General features: G+C 37.4%; 1 protein-coding gene across 2 annotated transcripts in view; it reads right to left on the bottom strand.

Annotated features, from left to right (window-relative positions):
* tbx4 (T-box transcription factor 4) overlaps positions 1-12,474 on the bottom strand; it is a 70,883-nt gene extending 58,409 nt beyond the window's left edge. Inside the window, exon 1 of one of the 2 annotated variants that reach the window (XM_030152842.1) lies at positions 12,390-12,474. The gene's annotated coding sequence lies outside the window, so the exon portion shown is untranslated. Of the gene's footprint in view, positions 1-9,299; positions 9,483-12,389 lie in introns of those variants that run through there. The other variant, XM_030152841.1, reaches the window with a different exon arrangement.
* Between the last annotated feature and the right edge of the window lie 2,645 nt (positions 12,475-15,119).

Below are 15,119 nucleotides of genomic sequence, written 5' to 3'. Positions count from 1 at the left end.
TAAATTGTCTTAGAGTTGCAACATTTTGGAAATTAATTAGCCTGTACTCCTGCATGTGAGAATTTTTTTTAAAAGCCTTTTTTTGTGTGACTTTATTTTCATTGTTAATATAATTTCCAAAGTTATCCAAAAAGTTTACGTAATCTGGATCTACAAACTTAGTAAGACTACTCAAATGACTAATATGACATTTATGCACTTTCACAATTAAAATCCTCTCCACATTTTAATAAGCTGTTTTAAAAACCAACAACTAGCCTGTGTAATGTAAGCGAACTCTCCAAAAGAACAGTCTGCTTTGGCAGCACTCTCCTCTGTTTAGGTGTTCTATGTGAAATCCCATTTTCTACCGTCAGACACATACAGAATAGAAAATCTCATAAATTGCAAAATACTTAAAATGCCAAATGTACACACTAAAGAATCATTTGATATAATATTCCAGTAAAGAAAAAAAAAAAAAAAAAAAAGAAAAGGACAACATACCCAGCTTCATAACCAAGTGTTTGTGATATACAGGATAAAGTACATTTCCACAGTTCAAACCACGTCACTTGTTTGGATTGGAGGAGGTCTGGTCACCGGTGTTATTAGTGGAAAGTCTTCCAGTGTTGTGTGTGTTTAACACTTTAAACTTGATCCAGATTTTAATGTAAGTCATTATTGGACAAAGAAGGACAGAAATGGCTGATGGGAACATGTGGGGTTAAACCTTGTATCAAACTTTAGCAGAGTAACACTGTTTTTGACACACTCCTGCTCCTGCCGATGCAGTTTGGACTGAACTAGACCTTCCTACAGCAGTGGAACCAGCATCCAGACCTACAGCCAAAGCAGACATAGTACGCTAAAATGGTCCCAGTCACTGTTTTACTATTAAATCTGATATTTCTAGATGAATTTTTACTGCTGCATTCATGTGTATGTTACATTTTACTGCCATATATGTTTAAGTTTGAGCTCATTTGAACTACTTTTTATAGTGCAGGGGTCTCAAACATGCGGCCCGGGGCCCAAATGCGGCCCCTGGGATGAATTTGCAAAGTGCAAAAAATTCCACAGTCAAGGCATTTTAGTTCTGGTTCCACATACGAACCAATACGATCTCAAGTAAAATAATAACACAATAACCTACAAAAAATAATGACTCCATATTTTCTTCTCAGTTTGATGTGAAAAATATTACACTATGCCTATGAATAATGACAACTTCAGATTTTTGTCTTTGTTTTCGTGCAAAAAAATTACAATAAATTATGAAAATATTTCCATTTACAAACTATCCTGTAACGATAAAATGTGAATAACCTGAACAAATATGAACAACCTGAAATATCTAAAGAAAATTAAACACAATTTGAACTCTTCTTCCTGTTCCTCAGTGTTTAGTGTCTTTGTAGATCTGATCCAGAATGCACATGGACTAATGATACGTTGAGGCATAATATTATCAAAATTCCACTTATTTTCTTCAGAAATTTCAGTTTTTTTAGGTTATTCACGTCTTTTTTGTTTGGATAGTTTATAAAAGTAAGTATTTTCATAATTTAATGGGGTTTTTTTGCACTAAAGCACAGACAAAAATTTGGAGTTGTCATTATTTAAAGGTTATTCTGTTATTATTTTACTGGTTCAGCCCACTGCAGATCAAATCCTGCTGAATGTGGAACCTGAAAAAAATGAGTTTGAGAGCCCTGATGTAGTGTTTGTGGTTTCATTTACAGTAATGCCTCATATTCTACAAAAGGACTAAAGGTTTTTACTGTCGTTGTCAAATTTTCACAAACTCAGGCCTATGTTCATCAGTGTGATAATGTAATGCATTTTTTTTCTTTTTCGCATGTTCATGAACATAAAATACAACAAACAGTACAACAAAACCAGCTGAGGGTTACAGTATTCAACAAAAGATATCCATAAATAACACTGGTCAACAACAAATTTATTGTTTAAGTTTTTTGAGCTGATTTAGGATAATTTTGGTGCTGAATCCAAAAATCACATTCATTTTGCTCAATCAGGTCAACTTTCTGAACTATGCTACATATTGGCTTTTTAACATTTTTGCTTACATTTATGGACATTTTCACATCATATGATACAAAATTCTTTCATATTTCTTGCAATAAATGAGTTCTGAAGATTTTACTTTTTCCAATTTATGATTAATGTTTTTTTTTTAATATTACAGGTGAATGAAATGGCTTCGACTAGAAGATCTTGCAAAAATAAGCCTGACGTATTCCGCTACATCTGCGGTGAATACACCATTGTACCTAACAGGAATCCTGTTAGAAAATGATTTTTTTTCTCTTAAAACCTATTTTGGGTGAGAACTATATAAAAAATCAACTGATAAAGTCACAAAAATGTAATCAATTTTGTGAGAAGATCAAATTTTTCAAAATCAAATTAGCAAAAAAACCTGACCTGATTGAGAAAAACAGATGTCATTTTTGGATTTAGCGGTGCAAAATGGTCCTAATTCAGTTGAAAAAACCTAGACAACTTGTAAAAAACATTTTTTTGTAACCCAGTGTAATACAATAAAAGGAAAATATCATTTCAGCGCTGATGTCTCTGTTTTTAAATCCAATCCATTTGTCTCATTTTCTATCAAACTCATCTTTTTTAATCTTAAGGTATAAGTCATTTTTTTCCATCTCCCATATTTCCTGTCCTATATCTAACCATTGTTTGTATCTAGGTGGGTCTGTGGCAAACCAGTTTCTTGTTCTGACCTTCCTGTCGGCCATGAGAACAATTTTGACCAAGTAATTATCTTCCTTCAGTACAACTGACCTTACATTTCCCAAATACAAGGTGGAACAGTTCTTGGTAACCATACATTCTAGTACCTCATTTATCACAGAGTTTACTTTGTCCCAAAATGGTTCTATTTTGGGGGAACACCAGAAGATGATAATATAATACTTCTATCTTTAGTTTATCCCAAAACATTCCCAATCAACACTTGTGGAGATTTTTTCCTCTGGAGAAGAAGGGGATAAAAAAACTGAAAAATAACAGAAGCTGTCAGACAAATGGAGTGGAGTATACAGTCTTATATTTACATCTGAGAGTTACCACGTTAGTAATGTAAAGTAGTAAACACCAGACGCACGCAAGAACCCAGATCAGGTTAAAACTAAGGGTGTAAGAAAATATCGGTTCTGCAATATATCAGATTCAGATTGAAGTTTATTTGTCATTTCAGCTTATAAAAAATACACAGAAACAAAATATTGTGCTCAGGTCCCCCGACTGTCAGCAGCATTTAGTAAATAGTATAAATTACTGATAAACTAATAAAATAATAAAATACTGATATAAAATAGCCATAACAATACCCCCCCCCCAAATTACCTATAAATAACTAAAAAGTTTTATTTATAAAGTACACAGCAGTAAAGTGCACTTTATTGTGATACTTCATTTCACGATACTGTATCGATATTAAAAAGTACTGTACTGATTTTTTTAGGTATTTATTCAAATGCAGATATTGTGGAGGTTCATTTTGGTTTTTTGTTTATATCTTATTTATTATTATTTAATACTCTTTTATTCAGTAATGTTCGTTCCTTTGTTGGATTAAACTAAAATACTGTTCTGATGTTAGTTGTGAACTAATAGAATATGAACATTTGAACAGGATCTGAAACTTTAATGTCTGTAAAACACATTTTCAGTTCGAACACAGGAACATTTTTGATATAACATTAGATCCTGTTGTGATCAAATAAAAATGTGTTAGTATTTGTGCAGATTTCAGGTGTAATTTAATTCCTCAAGGAAAGAATCATTAAAAAAAAAAACAAACAAACAAACAAAAAAACCTGCCTTTTTAACCCTTTGAAGCATGAATTACGAGAACCTTAGTCACGATTTTTGAGTGTTTTTATTCCTCTTTAGGCATGAAAAAAACAACGTGATTGAAATATTTTAAATTAACCTATTTTTATGGAGTTTCAAGAATGTCCACTCAGCTAGACACAATGGGTTAAATTTTTGAAACAAAGAAACGTGTTTAAAAACATAATAACAGAAAGTGATAAACTGTGTGAAAACTATGAAATAAAACATTTTTAATGCAGCTAATCTGATGTTTTCTCACATTTTATCATACTCTAATACTAGTTATTACTAACATCATGGAGATAATATATATAAAAAAAACTTTTTGTTTAAGAAAACTGTTAATCACAGTCTAATAACAATTAGTTTTACACTAATAATTTAGTTTTATTAGTTTTTTTACCCCCCCCCCCCCCCCCAACAGTGGCCCAGCTTATATGCAACTAAAACAACAACACCCATGAATATACAAGAGAGCCGCTGTAGAATAGCTGTCCACTGGAGTGACCACTATGCATGAAAGGGTTAACAGTATCATTATATACATATCGTATCGTGATCCTAGTATTGTGATTTGTATCGTATCGCCAGATTCTTGCCGATACACTGCCCTAATTAAAATAATGTCCCACAAAGACAGTTCCCACCATGAACTGGGGCGAACAGCCAGCACAAATACGCTTCCATCGCTCTCACAGCGCTGTACCATCTCATACATTATCCCGAGAACCGCAGCACCTAATAATCGTGTGAACTCTCTTTGAAACCCTTCATCTGTGTGAGAGCGAGTCGGCGTCACAACTCAGTCAAAAGCTTTTACTTCAAGGTTTGAGGAGGAGACGCTGGATCAAAGCCTCGGCAGCAAATCACACTGACAAGCTATGATCATAGAGAAAGTCAAAATGCAACTGAGGGTCCACATGTTGGACCAGTAAATGGAGACGTACAAGGAGTGGATTTTTTTTATGTCTTCTGGCACATGCATTTAGGAATATGTAAATATTTACACAGTGTAATACCTGATGGCATGTGAGATTTTTTTTTATGGTAGCGTCAACATTTTATGAAAAGTAAGGAGGAATGAAGTGAAAGAAGGAGAGGGAAGGCATAATATTTTATATTGTACTTCTAGTGTCAAAATATGGGATCAGGAAAAAAAAAGAAAGTGTTTAAAATATAATTAATAAAAAAGACACCATATGATTTTTAATATAACTTTTTCTTATATATTTTCATTGGCCTTTACTCCCTTTTATTTGATTTATTCTTTTTTTGTTTAATATTTTTGTCAAATTACCCTTCTAGAGCTCTGTGTTCATACTTGGTTGTTTGTTGTATATTTTCTTCATTTTGTTTTGAAACTTTTCTAACTAATTTAATCAATATTTGATGTTGTATAGAACATTGGTCAGCTCTACAAAAAACTGACTGTCTATGTGATGGCCACTCTAACTGGTTTATGGTTACTCTTCAATTTTCTTTTAGTTTTATGCTTCTAATTCACATTGTCTGACATAATTTCAAATGATCAGAAGATCTCAGTCTTGGTTAAAAATATATTTCCCCACCAAAAAAAACAAGAACAAAAACTCAAAAAACAAAAAAATCATAATTCATGCAGCAGAGGGTTAACAGGAAACGACAAACGCCTGAAATGAAACTGTGCTCCTGCCACCAGTAAAAAATGGAGGAAACCTTCCGTGTCCTGCTGTTGTTGACGGTCATCTGTCCCACAGTCTCTCTGCAGATTGTCTCTCACACGTGTCTACGCCTCATAACGCCTCATCTGTCTGCGTCTCATCCCGCAGTTCCTGTTTCACGTCTGCACAACCCTGGAGTGAGGGGAGATGGAGCCGCAGCCAGCCCAGAAACTATCGACCAGACCTCAGAACTCTGCTACGTCGACTCTGAATCCTGCTGCTTTCTAAGTCTTTTTATGTTTCTGTGTAATTAAAAGTGTAAACTGGATCCAGATTTCTGATGTGGGTCATTATTGGATGAAGAAGTGAAGGAATGGTTGGAGTGAGTATGAGGGGAAATGTTGCATCAAAGTTTACAGCTGAGCTTTAAAATGGTGTTGTTTACACTTCATGACTCTCTCCTGCTTCAGCTTCAGCTTCAGTTTCAACTCAGGTTGAACTGAATAAAATCCACGTAGGAATGAAGGAATACTCTGATTCTTTACTTTAGTCTAATACCACCCTCAAAGTATTCCAGTACAAGTTAAATTTGAGCACAAAAAAACCATAAGTACTTGAGTATTATCAGCAAAATGTAATTAACCCTTTCATGCATGAATTGTGAGAACCTTAACTGTGTGAGCGTTGAGTGTTTTTATTCCTCTTTAAGCATGAAAAAAAAAAAAAAATGCGATTGAAATAGTTTTTTATGAACCTATTTTTCATGGAGTTGCGTAAATGTCTGCTCAGCTGGACACTATGTGTTTCATTTTTGAAGCAAAGAAACATGTATTTACTGATAAACTGTGTGAAAACTGAATTTTTTAAAAAAATGTTGTTAATCTGATGTTTTGTCACATTTTAACAAACTCTAATACTAGTTATTACTCACTTTATGGAGATTATATGCAAAAAAAAAAAATAATAATAATAATGTTAACCCTTTCATGGATACTGGTCACTACAGTGGACAGCTATTCTACAGCTGCGCTCTTGTATATTCATGGATTTTTGTGTGTGTGTGTGGTTTTTTGTGGGGTTTTTTTTTTGGTTTTTTTTTACACATATCTTTATTAAAGTTTTAAGACACTACATATCTTTTCTGACATGAATTGGTAACCTTGTGTAGATCTCCCCTGAGCATAAAGCCCCAGAATCACAAGCCCCCCCTTCCCCAGTTTTCACACAATTTATCAGTAAATACATGTTTCTTTACTTCAAAAATTAAATGCATGGTGTCCAGCTGATTATTATTATTGTTATTATTATTATTATTATTATTATTATTATTATTTTATTGTGTTACTTTTTTTAAATGTTTTTTTTATTTTGTTTTATCTATTTATTTATTTATTTTTTATAAGACATTTTTCAATTACATTGTTTGTTTGTTTTTCATGTTTAAGGAGAAATGAAAACACTCAGGTAAAAAATCTTGATTAAGGCTCTCATAATTCATGCATGAAAGGGTTAATGACAATCTAACAACAATAACAAGCACCTGATTTACACTCCAACATGTTAGTACAGATCAGGTTTATCTAGAACAGCCAAGTTTCAGTAATGGTCTGGATGTCAGTGGATGGGATGGTGCATAAACGTCCACTGTGTCGGCTGATATGGAACTAAAACAATAAAATCCTTGAAAATACGACAAGAGAACAGCTGTAGAATAGCTGTCCACTGTAGTGACCACTACACATGAAAGGGTTAATGTATGAAAGTATTTTGCAGTAAATTGGTCCTTATTGGTGTTTTATTGTCACATGTTGTTTTTGGGTTCATTTTCCTGCTTTTCTATTAACTCAACAAGAGCTTAACTTTCTGCTTCAAATCAACACATTATCTCAGAAAACACTTTCTCTTGCATTCATTTGTCAGAATTTAAATGATTTCAAAAGCCAGGTTTTATATTTTAGATCTAGTATTTCTGTCACATCATGTTTCACTTCTGACCATTAGCTCGAAAAGATTAAAAACCCACACGAAGTCCGTCTAAAACCTGTTGCTGTCGTCACCCCGCCTCTGAAACTTCAGTGCCATTCATTCCTCAGGGTTTGCACACTTGTGGATGTGGTGTCTGTAAACACTGAGTGGCCACTCTCTTAGCCATGAAAGTGGAGAGGCGGCGTTCAGTGTAAACTGATGGAGACATTTGTGAAAGCTAATAAAGATAAGAGCTGACAGGCAAACAGCTCCAGAACCCTGTTTTTACAGTGGGAATCTGGGTCTTTACTGGGCCTGTTTAACTGAGCACTGCCAGCAAAACACAGTGGACATTCAGCGGAGAATTACTCATGTGACACACACACACACACACACAATGGGGAATACACACTTCACTATGTACTGCAAAAAGAAAAAAGAAGAAAAAACAAATTAACAAAAAATATCCTTTCAATTAACTGGATGCATTATCTGTTGCATTTGACTTCTGTCTGAAAGTGTAAAATCTTTTAGTGAGTCTAGTTTGTGCCTGATGATTGGACTGTAAGAAACATTTCCTTTACAATAAAAAAAAAAAAAACTGCATGTAAAACACAGCATATACTTGAAGAGGAAATGATAGTTGTGCAAGACCTGAAGCAACAATGCAGACCAACAAAAATATCTTCAATAGGTGGGGAAATACAAAATATCTGCATTTTCATGTTTTAAAACTAGTGACAGTTGTTTTTTTTTTTCTAGTTTGTTCATATTTGGCTGCATATTTAATGTGTTGCTGTTCAAGGTCACATGGTCTTGTCACCATCATCATGTTGTGTCCTGACCACATTATTCAGACCCCTTAAGGAGATGTGTACAGAGCAGAGCACAGAGGTCTGAACCATGCCAAAAGATTTAGCATGTGTGTGGAAAGTGTATGTTGATGATGAGCTGCAGAAGCATCCTGGCTCTGATAAGGCCTTCATTCACCTGAGCAGCACTAAAGGACATTTACTGTCTTTTTTTAACAGAACAGTTAACAAATAAACAAATAAATAAAACACTTCCAACATCTGCCAAATTGCAGGAAATTACAACACAAGGCTTTGTTATGGGAAATAAACCTTAATTAGGTTGAATTAAATAAATGCATGTATAAATATAAAAGATGGCGCCTTTTGTGTTTTTCCCCACGACATAAAATATGAATTCATTCGGTACAACCCGACGACGATAATTCACCTCCAAAGGAAAACCAAATAAAACACCATATTCACACTCCTCTGTTACTAGACATAACCTGTTTAATCCGGTATTATTTTTTCACGTATTATATTATTTATTCTATATTATAACCTACTAATGCAGCTGTTTACGCGACTGCAGATCAGTATCTGATCAAATACCCACAAATAGATCTATGTTAAAACCCTAAAGTGGGATTTTTTTTACAGTGTTATTTTTTTATAGAAATAATGATGTTAATGTTGATAATGATAGTAGGCACATTAATAATACTACTGCTAATAAGAATTTTTTTTTTTTAATTTTGCATTCTATCCCATGATCTGTCATTAAATGTGTAAACACCGTAATAAATGTAAAACAAATAGACATTAAAAAGTGAATAAAAATAATTCCGTGGCAGACTGTCAGATTGTAATCTGAGGCATCATCAGATGGTCCTGCAGTGGGAGCCCACGCGTGTCATATCCTCATGTGAGGATGAGCCGCCGTGCTGTGTCCAAGCCTCCACTCAGCCCAGTATGTGTTCACCAGTAAACACGCACTGGGCTGCCCAGTGCGCCCAGTGCGGACGGATGGGTGCGTGTGTACCTCATGTGGTCAGTTCTCATCTGTCCATCCTTCTGCCCTTCACTCCTCGGTCCGTGGACGGCGGCGGTTCGCGGCTCTTCACGCCGCGGATGCACGTGTTTTCAGAGCGGGATCAGGAGTGTGTGTCCGCGGTGACGGCGGCGGTCCGCTGGGAAGTGTGCGCCGGTCGGCTGGCCTGCCTTAGTGCCTTTCAGCTCTGTCCAGCGCCCATCTGCGCACTGCGCCTGTGCAGAAGCACTGCGCGCTCCGAGATTTGAGTGGGGGAAACGAAGTGGGGTGTTTACTTGGAAGCGCACACACACACACACACACACACACACACACACACACACACACACACACACACGCAAACCCGCTCAGCCCTTGTGTGTGTGTGTGTGCGTGCGTGCGTGTGTGTGTGTGTGTGTGTGTGTGAGGGTGCGTGCGTGCGTGCGTGCGTGCGTGCGCGCGCGTGCGTGCGTGCGTGCGCGTGCGTGCGTGTGTGTGTGTGTGCGTGCGTGCGTGTGTGTGTGTGTGTGTGTGTGTGTGTGTGTGTGAGGCAGACAGTGCTCTGGTTCTGTCAGCGGCCTGCCTCTGCTGCTGCGGCCGGACACAGGCGCTTCCCAGGCGCATGGAGGCTCCTCGGAGCCCCGGTGAGACCACCACCCACCCCCCCCGACACACACACACTAAGACAACACCTCCGTCACCTCCGACACCTTCAGTTTGGACAAATAAACCTGTGTAGAATCTGCACACCTTTCCTTACAGATAAAACATGTATTTTAATTTTAAAACTTGGCCTAATTTTCTGTTTCAACAACTATCCCATCAACCATCAGTGAATAAACTGTATCCACTTCATCACAAACAGGACTCAGACAGTGGTGAGACCATCATTCACCTAAACTGTTGTCAGTCTGCATCAGACAGCAGCAGTGAACACATGTCCAGTACTGAGGATTATCTCCAATAGTCTGCAGTTTCAGATAGATAGATAGATAGATAGATAGATAGATAGATAGATAGATAGATAGATAGATAGATAGATAGATAGATCACTTGTAAATGATTTACATATAAGGGACTAAATTAAAAACAATAATTTCTCCTGATTATAGAACAAAAATAACGCAGCTTCAGTAACATACAATAATAGTGATTATGCAGGGAAGATTTAAAAAAAAAAAAAAAAATACTTGTTCGATATTAGTTTAGTCTTGATATGTTTTCATCCATTCATTTTCCTTTTTTCCGCAGTTTCTCCAAACCTGCACCAGTCATCATCCATTTTTTCCTCTATGAAACACTTTTAATTTTTTCCATCGTCAAATTTGATTATTTTGACTCAAAATGTTTTGCTTTTTGACCGTTCTATCAGATTTCTAAAAATAAAATAAAACTAAAAAAAAATAGACAAAATAATTACAAATAAAAAATTTTAAAAAATTGGAGGTACCAACCATCCAGCCTAAATACCTTCTGACTGATGTAAAAGAAACAGCTCCAGACCAGAGTATCTAATGCGTTCCCAGGATCTTTCCAAACCCATATCGGTGCCAGTCCTGCGCATGAGGACAGCAGGTAAAAAATATGGGCAGACATTTTAAAGGCCTTTATCTGCGCATGTGTGTATCTGCGTGTAGTACTGGTTCTAGTACTGGTTGTACTGGTAGTATGGAGTGGGCTGCAGGCCTGGAGCAGCCTTCCGTCATCCCCCTCCATACTTGCGGCTCCTGCAGATGCCTGCTGAAGCTGAGACTGAAGCTGAGGCTGAAGCTGAAGCTGAGGCTGAGGCTGAGGCTGAAGCTGAAGCTGAAGCTGAGGCTGAAGCTGAAGCTGAAGCTGAGGCCGTCCTGCTGCTGAATTCTGCAGGTGAAATATACGCCTGTGGTTTTGCACTAAATGAAGCATACATATGCAGTGAGTCTATAAATCAGGTGCCACCGTGACTTAAATATATATTGATGACATGAGCGAATGAACGGCCACCGTTTGTCATTCCACCGTGTGTGTGTGTGTGTGTGTGTGTGTGTGTGTGTGTGTCGCTGCTGACAGACGCTCAACTCCGACTTTCTCCATCTGCTTCAGAGTGGAGGCCGAACCACTGCGGGCTGTTTATATTCCACAACCTCCAACTCCTAACTCCACACTCATAAATCAGTAATTCTGAAAATCATTTGTAATACTTCTCACAGGTTTGCACTTTTGATTCGCTTGTCTGTAGTTGTAAAACACCGCCTAAGGAGTGTTAAGGTGATTGCGCACCACAGAAATTCTGCAAAAGCCTTCATTAATTCAGTCACAGTCGATTAGACCATCAGTCCAATTAAAGTACGCAATTAGTCGGAAGCCTGCACACACAGAGCCTGTAAAGTCTGCTCTGCAACACTCCCATATGGATCATATGGACACTGAGTCCCTGCCTGCGGGGAGAAGACTCAGGACACCCAAGTGCAAATCAAATTACCTGAATTAGCTTTGTTCCAGACTCTACACCAACACAACAAAGCATTTCATTGTGCTTCAGCTGATGTGTGATTTGTGAGGATCTGTTGATTAGTGCCGGGGTAAACTGTATTATCAATGTTTTAATGCTAGTGCACCAGACTGTCCCACTGTGTGTGTCTGAGACAGATCTGCACACAGACTATAAACTGAACTGCAGAGCTTTAGTAAACTGTGCAAACTTTAAAACTATAAGAAATGTGACAATTCATCAGACAAAAATAAGAGTAAAATAAAGAAAAATAATTATTTCAGTCTATGTGTTTGTTTGCATGTTGCATAAGGCCAAAGCCTGTGGAGTCAACAGGATGAATCCAGGCAGAAAACCTGAAGCTGTTTGCACACAGACACCAGACCAAATGCATCAGAAAAAAATGCTTCTTTGTGTAATTTAATTTGATCTGTACCTGTTGGTTTTAGCTCAATTGAAACACACCAGACTAAAAAAAAAAACAAAACAATTTAATCACAATTCCAAAAAAAAAAAAAAAAAAGACAGAAAGAAAAGAGAAAAAGGACAAGAAAAGAAAACAGTCGTTCCTGTCGTTACTCCGGTGTGTTGCAGTTTTGGGCTGAGTGTTGCAGATGTGTGTGTCTTCTTACCTCCTTGTGTCGCTCCTCTCTCTCCCTGACCTCTGAGCTCCTCCAGTCACCGTCAGTCCTCCCTTTGCCAGGAGCGCTGCAGCACCTCTGCACTATCTGCTGCAATCAAAATGTTAGATTTTATTTTTTATAGCAGCACAATTGAGCTGAGGTTTTTTGGAGGGGAAATGAACGTACACACACTCCCACCGTCACGTGGTCACAGCAGGAGGAGGTTTCAGCTGCAGTCAGTCTGACACCAGTGTTGGCCTGGGAAATATGACTTCCATTTGGTGATCACTGACAGGGAGACCAACAGCAGTATCTGCAGGTTTTCCTCATAACTCAGTCCCTAACTCATAGGTTTTTCATATAAACTCATGTCATTATAGTAGTTGGTTAATGCCTTCAATAAAATGTGTGATTTTGGACAAAAAAAGCAGTCCTCAAGTAACTAAATACAACATTATTCAGCATTTTATTAACACATCAGAGGTTTGAGGTTTCTGTTTTATATTAGGTTTTTTTTTTATGATTATTTCACAAGACATTTATAGACATCTTTAACAATTTCAAAATGTGAAGCAACAAAACAAAACAGCACTGTTTTTATTTTCTACTTCATAAAACCTTTTGGAAATGCATGAAAACCACTTGTTCTTTTCTGATTTCATGCATGTTGTAATTGAAACGTGTTAGAGCTGTGCAAATGAAGGCATTTGAGTCCAATCTATTAAATCTACAAACAGCAGATCCTCCTCAACGCACACTGCCACGGGGTTTCATTTTTTGTTTTATTTTACTGTATTGTTGCTTATTATGAAGTGCGTCTATGAACTGAGTGGCTTTAATTCATCATCCAGTGTGGCTGTAAACATTCAGTCGTTGTTCTTATATCATCTAGAGTTGAAAACCAGGTCATTATCCAGCTTTAGGGGACTTGAAAAGGCTATTTTCAGATTATGAATCTGCATTTTGTTTTGCATTTTGCCTCCCACACGTCTGAATAAATCATTCGTACATAAAATGTTTTACGCTTTCCCCCCATTTTGCTCCTGTTCCGGTGACTTTTGGTGAATGTACGCTGCCTTGTGTCACCCCTTTCTGTTTTCTCGGTGCTTCGTGCTGCATGTCTTGAACGCCTCTGTGATTGTCAAGCTGAAAAAGGTGCCTCATCTTCGGAGCAGTGAACTGCTTTGATTCCAGCTCCATTTGAAGCGAAGCTGCTGTTGGTGTTGTGGTTTAAAGGGAGCAAAGGGGTGTCAGATTTACAGTGGGGAGAGTCGGCCTAGCAAAACATTTTCTTTCTCATGTAATTGGCAGGAGGGGGGAGGGGGTCTGGCTAATGCACGCTGCCACATTTCTCTCTCCATCCATGGGCCTCCACGTTGCTTCTCCAGTTAAAATGGCGGCGGCTGAGGGTCTGGTCTTATTAGATGGATACAGTGTCAGCCCCTCCCCGCCTCCTCCTTCGCTACACTGCTTCATTTCAAATCAGCGATTGGTCATTTTCACTTCCACTGGCCAATGTTGAGCCTTAAGTGACCGGAGTGCGTCACAGATGAGGTTGGGATTTCACTGTGGACTCCCCTCCTCAGGCCTCCGGTGTGTTAGAGCCCACGGCTGACCGCCACAAATGAGCGAAGATGGAGTTCCTTCCATCTCCTTATCCTCTATTTATAAGCGTAAGAGATATTTAAACCTGCACTGATTAATAGTGTTTATTTGAACAATGTAAAGAAAATATATAAACTGAAAATGTAAGGGATGGGTCGAAAAAAAGAGGTGAAAAACCACAGAGACTTCTCAGAGCACATCTTTGGGCTCAGTATTATATGGGTTTTCTCTTTTGTTTTCAGCCTCTTTTTAAGATAAATTGAAATAATGCAGTTGTCAGAGTAAAGTGTTGTTACAGTAGGATAAATATAATTTCAGCTTTTCTGATCTGAAAATACTTAGTTTCAAAATAATGTTAAATGTTTTTCATTAGTATAATTTCCAAGTGGTTGAAATATTCATTATCATTAGTGTAAATTGCTGACATACATATATTGTTTATTTTCCTGCCAAGAAATTACCAACTTAATTTACAATTTCTGGTTGTTGGTTGAGAGCAGCGTTGTTAAAATTTTTATGGTAAATGCACTGGCATCACTTAGATACCAGGGGCTGATTTAAAATAAAAACTGCACCATACTGCAGTGCATATTTACTGATATTTAGGTGAAAGTATTATGCTTTCCTTTTGTTACCTAAACCTAAAAACCTGTGGGAAGCAGAATGGGAACTCTGCTCGCTGGTTGCACAAGAGTTAGATTTGGCATCCATCAACTCCAACCACCTCCTGTCCGTCAGGAAAATGATTAGAAAATTATGAAATGATTAGCGATATCCATGGTTTGCAGAAATGTATAATGGCAACATTTTTTCCAATGATCATTGTTGTTGGTTGGTGTTTTTTTGAGACTGAAACAGGTGACAAGTACAGATACCGACTAGCTGCTGACGGTAGTGGAACATGAAGCAGCTGAAGAGACAGATCTTTTCCCTGGTGAAGACCAAAACAGTGCAAAAAGGAGTGAACGTTAAACTACCATCCAGCTGTAGTTTAAGGATTTGGATTTAGTTCTAGTTGTAACCAAAGTCTACCTAAATACAAAACATTCTTCTGAAATACATCACTGAAAAAACGTCCAGTTCACTGTGACTTTAGGTAGCTCCTTGTTTTGTTAAACTCATCTATCCAAGACA

The sequence above is a fragment of the Sphaeramia orbicularis genome, chromosome 13 (assembly GCF_902148855.1).
Source record: "Sphaeramia orbicularis chromosome 13, fSphaOr1.1, whole genome shotgun sequence".
Classification (NCBI taxonomy): Eukaryota; Metazoa; Chordata; class Actinopteri; order Kurtiformes; family Apogonidae; genus Sphaeramia; species Sphaeramia orbicularis.
The sequence above is the reverse complement of the archived record's forward strand: the minus strand, read 5'-3'. Positions and strand labels throughout refer to the sequence as shown.